The following is a 7,944-nucleotide window of genomic DNA, read 5'->3' as shown; positions in this document are numbered from 1 at the left end:
TTCACAGATGACAACGAATATGTTCCAATTTTCGTAACTACTGCAATCTGTTCCCCTTTTCCTCGAATGTGACCTACCGAATTAGACTTATCACCGGGTATGTACTTATGAGCAACACGACTGATGCCACATGTGAAGCAGGATCTGCTTACCCTTTCGGAGCACCTGAGATCATCCCAAGTTTTTGTTGGGGTTCGTGTTGCTCAGTCTTAAGTTTTCTATGTTGTGTTTTGTTTACTGATTTTTGTCGGTTGGTTCTTTTTCTTTTTAGCCATGGCGTTGTTAGTTTATTTTCAACTTATGAGTTTGAATGTCCCTTTAGTATCGTTCGCCTCTCTTTTATGTCACTTATGGAATAGGATCTAATAGTTCTTTTTATTAAAATTTTGTTGGGTTCTTGTTACTCAGTGATGTTGTGTTTTGTGAACTTGTTTGACTTTCGTCGTCCTTCGTTTTTTGCCATGGCTTTTTCATTCTCTCGACTTATGAGTTTTGAATATCCCCTTTGTATCTCCCGCGTCAGTTTTTTTTTCTATTGCAATTCATTAAAAGAGAGGCGAAGGATACCAAAGGGACATTCAAATTCATAAGTTGAAAATAAACTGACCACGCCATTGCTAAAAACAGTACACAAAACAACATAGAAAACCAAAGGCTGAGCAACACGAATTCCACCAAAAACTGGGAGTGATCTCAGGTGCTCCAGAAGGGTAAGCAGATCCTGCTCCACATGTACCACCCGTCAAAGTATAAACCCGATGCTATGTCTAATTCGGTAGGTCACCTTCGGGGGAAAGGGGACGAGATTGTAATTACGACAATTGGAACATATCCGTCGTCATCTGTGGAACGGATATTCCATAACGGTCAACCAACTCGTGATGGCGTCCGTAAAATTTACGAAAGGATGATTTTAACTTCACTTCTTGGAACTCTTGGTTTAAAAGCTTCCTTGTGAGCAGCAACCATCTAATCGAGAAAGCCCTGTTATATCGTAACAATGGGTGATATATACTCCGTAAAAATACATAAACAACTGCAAGTTTTTTTTATTAAATCAAAAGGTGCAAGTGGTCAGAACTTTTCTTAAACTACAAAGCGCCACAGTCAAGACAAACATTTCTAAACCTTCGGAAAAGTGGCAGTAATGCAACTATATGTATTAAATAGTGCTATGTTTATGTTTATCTTTGTTCTCCATCATACCAAAATGGAAGATTTAAATACATGTTTGGATTAAAAATGCACACAATTCTACCAATCGTTCCACCCAGTGATTTCGATCACGTTAATTATATAATTTATTCGATTGTATAGGATCTAAGGTGTTGTCATTTCTGATGTTGTATTTAAAAATATGGAAATCAGATATTACTGCATAATTCCGTCAAGGTCTGATATTTACTTTGACTTTTTTCATGCCTTTATACAATTTATGCAAGAATTTACGCACAACTAAAAAAAACCATAGATTTAAAAGAAAAGAAATCTGGCTATTTCCATAACTGTAAACATTCCCTTATAGGGAAGTTCGTAATTGAAAATAATAATGATCTCTGGAAGCACAAAAAACGTATAAGAATGCAAAATGATCTCGTTTTGGTACCCAGATACTGTTACACATGCTTTAGCTGTAAACACAATTTCCGAGATATAAATCATTTTCTTACTTTTTATGTTAAACCGCCCAAGGAAACTCCTACTGACTTGTACAAATACATAGATACAGCACATAATGGAATACAATTGTGATTTACCAATATATAAATACACCGTTTGCACGTACGATAAAAACCATGATGAAGAATAAAAAATAAGTAAACATTTTATCCCATTTTTGTATAGGACCGAAAATACTTAATTGAGCAGGAGATGGAAAGTAATAACTAATCAAGTAGTACATGTGCATATTTTTAACATTTTTGTTGGAAGATAAAAAAAAACATCAAAGAAAAAAGTCTAAACTTAGAATTTAGCTAGTTTTCACGGACATAGTTACCTACCGTGCGAGACCCTCATGGGTAGTCGAGGTCGTTAACCACCCCCTTAGTAGTAGTGGACATATGTTTCGAAATTGATGTGAGCAGATATTGTTTTTGAGGCTTTACAGTGAATGTGCTTCTGTTCATAGAAAGAACAATGAAGTTAAGCTTACCTGTTTAAAAGATGGGTCATACAATACATGTCATAGATATAAGAAGATGTGGTATGAGTGCCAATGAGACAACTCTCCATCCAAGTCAAAATTTATAAAATTAAACCATTATAGGTCAAAGTTCGGTCTTCAACACGGAGCCGAACAGTAATCTATAAAGGGCCCCAAAAATTACTAGTGTAAAACCATTCAAACGGGAAAACCAACGGTCTAATCTATATAAAAAACGAGAAACGAGAAACACTTATGAACCACATCAACAAACGACAACTACTGTAATCAGATTCCTGACTTAGGACAGGTGCAAACAAATGCAGCGGGTTTAAACGTTTTAATGGTACCAAACCTTCACCCTTTTTCTGAAACAATAGTGTAACATCACAACATAGAAAGACACACAATAAAATATCAACTGAAATAGCTCCACTCAATCAAAGGACATATTAACATATTTGTTGTCTACCCTTTGGAGGAGTTACTATAGTTGTTTAAAATGAATATTGTAAACAAATCATACGATAAGAAACTAAAGGATGACTGAAAAACCTGTTGGGCCAATTGATTTCTTTAATTGCTAAAAAGGAATTCATGGCTAATTTAACAAACATGCAAAACCTCCCTGATATATTTTACTTTTAAAAGTCTTATGTGAAGGGTATAATTATTAGCCGTTGTTAAGGATTGAGGTTTTTGTTTTGAATCTGGAGATACAAGGTCCGGCTCAGTATATTTATATCATATGGTAGTTTATTTACTAAGAAAAAAAATGTCATGAAGATTTGGATCTATTTGTATATATATTCTTAGAATGATTGATTAGATGTTGGTGTTTTTCATATAGAAATAAGAAGATGTGATATGATTGCCAATATGACAACTATCCACCAGATCCCGAATGACATAGAAGTTAGCAACTATAGGTCGTCGTACGGCCTTCAACAATGAGCAAAACTAATACCGCATAGAAAGCTATAAACGGCCCCGAAATGAAAAAAAAATAAAGATTAATGAAAAACGATCCAAACGAAGAAACCAACGACCGGCTTTATGTAAGTAAACAATAAACGAAAAACTAATATGATATACAGCAATATACGTCAACCACTGAATTACAGGCTCCTGACTTGGGAGATGAACATACAGAATGCGACAGATTAAACATGTTTTCGGACTCCCATCCCTCCCTCTAGCCTAGCTGGGACAGCGGTGTAAAAGCACAACATAAAAAAACAAGCTATAAAAATCAGTTAAAAGGGGCTTGAATCATCAGATCGATACAAAGCACACAAAACCGACTAACAAAATCACTAAAGATGTAAACTACCGATCTGTGAGTACTCGCAGTTACTGAAAACTAGTTCAAAGACAATAACAACTAATACAAAAAATCATGGATCCAATACAAACTAGTAGGCTTGGAGGGACAAATAAACATGTACTAGTGTTGCTAATTTTTCTTCTGCATACATGTGTTGCAATTTATATTGGGATAAAACAAAACTTGAACGAACTTAGATTCAACCTTTTTTTAGTAACAGTGAAGCGAACCTTTGACCTGGAAATCCATAATCAATCTTTCAGTTTTATTCCCTCTATCTCCTGTATAAGTATCATTACAATCAAGGAAGGGAAACTTAAGCTACTCTCTGGAAACCGTTTCAAAAAATCTACTTTTAGTAACACTGCACAGTGACCTTGACCTTTGTCCTATTGGCCCTAAAATCAAAAGGCTTTTTCCCCTTCCTTCTATCTTCCATTTGTAAAAGTTTCATTCAATCATGCAAGGCAATCTTAAGTTACCATCAGGAAACCATTTTCCTATGGTTTTCTATTTTAATAACATTATCCCTGACCTTTGATTTATTGACCCTGAAATTAATGGACTTTTTCCCCTTTCCTATATCTTCCCTATAAATACGTTTCATTCCAATCAAGCATGAGATAATCAAGTTATCACCCGGAACCATTTGTGTGTTGCTTGGGCAAACATCCAAACAAAGTTTGCAATCGTCACTAACCATACCAATTTGATCTACATGTATAATATCTCTGACATCGACAAAAAAACTCGCATACCTTATATGTAAAAATACATTGATAAGGGGATAGGTTCTCAATGATATATTCACAGGCACTTGTCTCAGATTTTTTCCCCCTATATACCTTAATAATCTTTTCCCCCCATATACCTTAATTAAGGTATATAGGGGGAAAAAAATCTGAGACAAGTGCCTGTGGATATATTATACAATTTTCAAAAAAAATGTAATTATTTTCCCATTCAGTACAGTCAAGACTTTAATTTTCTTTAAGACTGTCATAGGATAATTTTTCGGTACTAGGTATACCGTAAATCAACATTACACACATGCATTTGAGCGATAAAGATGATATCTAAGTTAAAAATCGAAATATTTTAAGAATTCGCCATACCCGGAAAAGGGTAGTTCTTCCGTACTGAAAGTTTTTACACAGTCGTTCAAGACTTCCGGTGAATATTTTTTTAGCTTGGAAAAATGTAAACAAACAAGACATATTGTCACATGGTGTTATATTTGTGTATTTAGCTCTCGTATACAGCAAAAAAAACAAATAATAGGTATAAATATAAAAATGGTACTAGGTTGGTAAAAAACTAATGTCCCTATTCACTCAGGTTAAATATGTTCAGATTTTTACTAGCATGTGCCTTCTTGTAAATACACCTTATCGCTATTTAGTCCAATCCGAAAAAAACAGTCATTTAGACAACTTCCTGTTTGGGTCAACAGGCCGCAAACAAAGGTCGTCAGTAACGAGCTGAGGGAGGGAAAAATTTAGAAACCGATCAATAGGAAACTTTGATAGACTATGATCCACTTTTTCCAAACTCAAATTATAGTATTGTGTTTCAAGTATTTACGATGTTTTAAACAGGTCTCATTAAAAAGTATCATGCATGGTGCATTGTTTAAACAGGGTCCCAGATAGCGTCAACTGGATGAAAAAGTTGTGTAATTTTAGAACTTATCCGGAATGGAATAAATAGCGATTAGGTGTATTATCTTCAACATATTGAAGTTCAGAAGTATTATGTAGATATAAATATAGGTAAAGTTTGAGCTCGATATGGGTTAAGGCTATGTTTAAGGCAATTTTGATATAGTCTATTGAAAAAAAAATGATGTAAAGACAAAAGATAAGTCTTCAAAACAATACACGGGAAAATAAAGATTGAGTAAAATGGGGGCAGCCCCTATATTCCATCACCCCATTAGTCCGACTCCCCATTGGTCCGTCACCCCATTAGTCAGACACCCCATTAGTCATATGCCCCATGGGGCAAAACCCCAATGATCCGACACCGCATTGGTCTGACACTCCAATAGTCCGTTGTTGCCCTGAATATGAGTATAATATTTGATTTTTGACGTTAAACAGCCACTAAAAAATCTCATATTTTCTTTCATAGTATGTAAAATTGTTAAAGAAGAAATGGTTATTTGGCTAAATATCAATCCTAACATTTGCCTAACAAAACCTGTGATTTTTTTGTATAGAATTAGTAAGAAATTAAATCAGTTTCAAAGTCAGAAAAACACTTATATCAACTAAACGATAATATGGATAATATAAAAATAAGAAGATGTGGTATGATTGCCAATGTGACGACTCTCCACCAGAGACCAAGAGACACAGAAATGAACAACTATAGATTACTGTACGGCCTTCAACAATGGGCAAATGACTGTTAATTGATTTTTTTGGAAAAGGAAAAATGAAAAATAAATATAATTAACAGGACTGTTTTAAAAACATATATATAAGGCAATATTGAGGATAGAATTTGAAGTGATTTGTACAGGAATGGATCTAAACAGCCTTGACACAAAAACAATCTTTATGTCAAGATATGAAACAGAATTTTCCTTATACGCTGGTCAAAGTGTTTTTACATTTTACTTTGATAAAGCGAAACATGGAGACATGTTAATCTGGTGAGCAAGGAAGGGTTCATGTTTTCCCACCATTTTTTATAGAAAGATACATATATAATGGATTGGTACATGTAAAGTCTTGCCATGTTTTTATTAAAATTTGTTATTCATGAGGCGTTCTTGAATTCTAACTCATTGCATTCCTGTGTCAATGTCAGAGAAGTGCTGTGGGTTGCTAGAGTTATCTTCACATGTTTTCTTGTGCTGTGCAATAGATCAAAATTTCGACCGGTGATCGATTGTTTGTAAAGGGGAAAGAAAAGACAATCGATTAGTTTTCAAAGAAGAAAAATAAAACATGAATGGAAATAACAATGTAAAGAAAAAGAGTTTGTTGTTTTATGAATATGCAATTTCAAATCTAATCGCTGATATTTAAAGTACATTCCTATATATAGATATAAGAAGATGTGGTATGAGTGCCAATGAGACAACTCTCCATCCAAGTCACAATTTGTAAAAATAAACCATTATAGGTCAAAGTACGGCCTTCAACACGGAGCCTTGGCTCACACCAAAAAACAGCAAGCTATAAAGGGCCCCAAAAATGACTAGTGTAAAACAATTCAAACAGGAAAACCAACGGTCTAATCTATATAAAAAACCAGAAACAAGAAACACTTATGAATCACATCAAGAAACGACAACCACTGAACATCAGGTTCCTATGGCTTTTTGTACATGCTTGATTTGTCTTTTTTTGTAATGTCCAGTGGCAAATGTTTTATGTATTTTAATACAAGTTCATTCTGACAGCAAATTTCATCCGTTTTATCGAAGTTTCAACAAAGTCTTCAAATAAAGAACCAATTATAATCGATTGAACAATTTTACTATTGATGTTTTGAAAACACTTTTAAACTCACTAATTTTCGATTATATTATCAATTAACACCTCGAAAACTTTCAGATTTCTAAAGTTTTCGATCTACAAGTTCATGTACAGTGTAGATAAACAGAAATCATCATGCTTCAGAAAAAAATATTCCCTTTGCATGGTAAAATGATACTTTTTCGGTAATTACAGTTTCCGAGACTAAATTTCGTGAACTATGAGAGACTACACTACTGAGGACTGTTCTTTACATGTTCTTTTTGTGGAGTGTATTTTCCCATAGAACACACCGTGTATTAGTTAACCAAAACTTGCTAGGTTCTCGATTGATATATATGCATATTGTCATGGTATTATCTGTTTCGGTTTCTTTGACATACTTATAAGAAATAAGAAAGAGTAGTTCAAATCATGACTACGTAAACAACGATTCTATGAAATGAATTTTCTGTTTCGGCAGTACCAGTATTGTACCTTCCTGTGTCGGACTATTGGGGTGTCGGAATATCGGAGCGACCCCAGTAAAGTGAACCTAACCAAAAAAACCTTGGTGATTAAGTGCTCCGGTGGGTTTAGCATCTATACAAAGCCTTTTAGGGCGAGATTTGTAATTTGTTTACTTGCATAGTCCACCAGTGTTCAAATTGCAATAGGAACCCAACTTTTATACCTAGAATCCTCAATCCTGTGAATTGTTTAGTTCTGTAAGTTGCTTATTATTTGGAACAAAATGTTACATGAACTGACTTATCTAATGTACAAAATAAGTGACCAGAATCTTGCATGTATGGAAGAACATTTGTTTCTTGAAATGAAATAGGACATACATGTATCATGCTGATGCTAGTTATCCTCTTCCCTTAGGTGAAACAGTGCTTTTAGACATTCCATAGTTTACATTCAGTGTAATCATGTTCTTTTAGTCTGCTAAGCTATCCTTAGTTAGAAATGCAAGCTACATGTACATATAATGCACC

This window comes from Mytilus californianus, unplaced genomic scaffold (genome assembly GCF_021869535.1).
Source record: "Mytilus californianus isolate M0D057914Y unplaced genomic scaffold, xbMytCali1.0.p SCAF_3, whole genome shotgun sequence".
Lineage (NCBI taxonomy): Eukaryota > Metazoa > Mollusca > Bivalvia > Mytilida > Mytilidae > Mytilus > Mytilus californianus.
Note: the sequence above shows the minus strand (reverse complement) of the source record.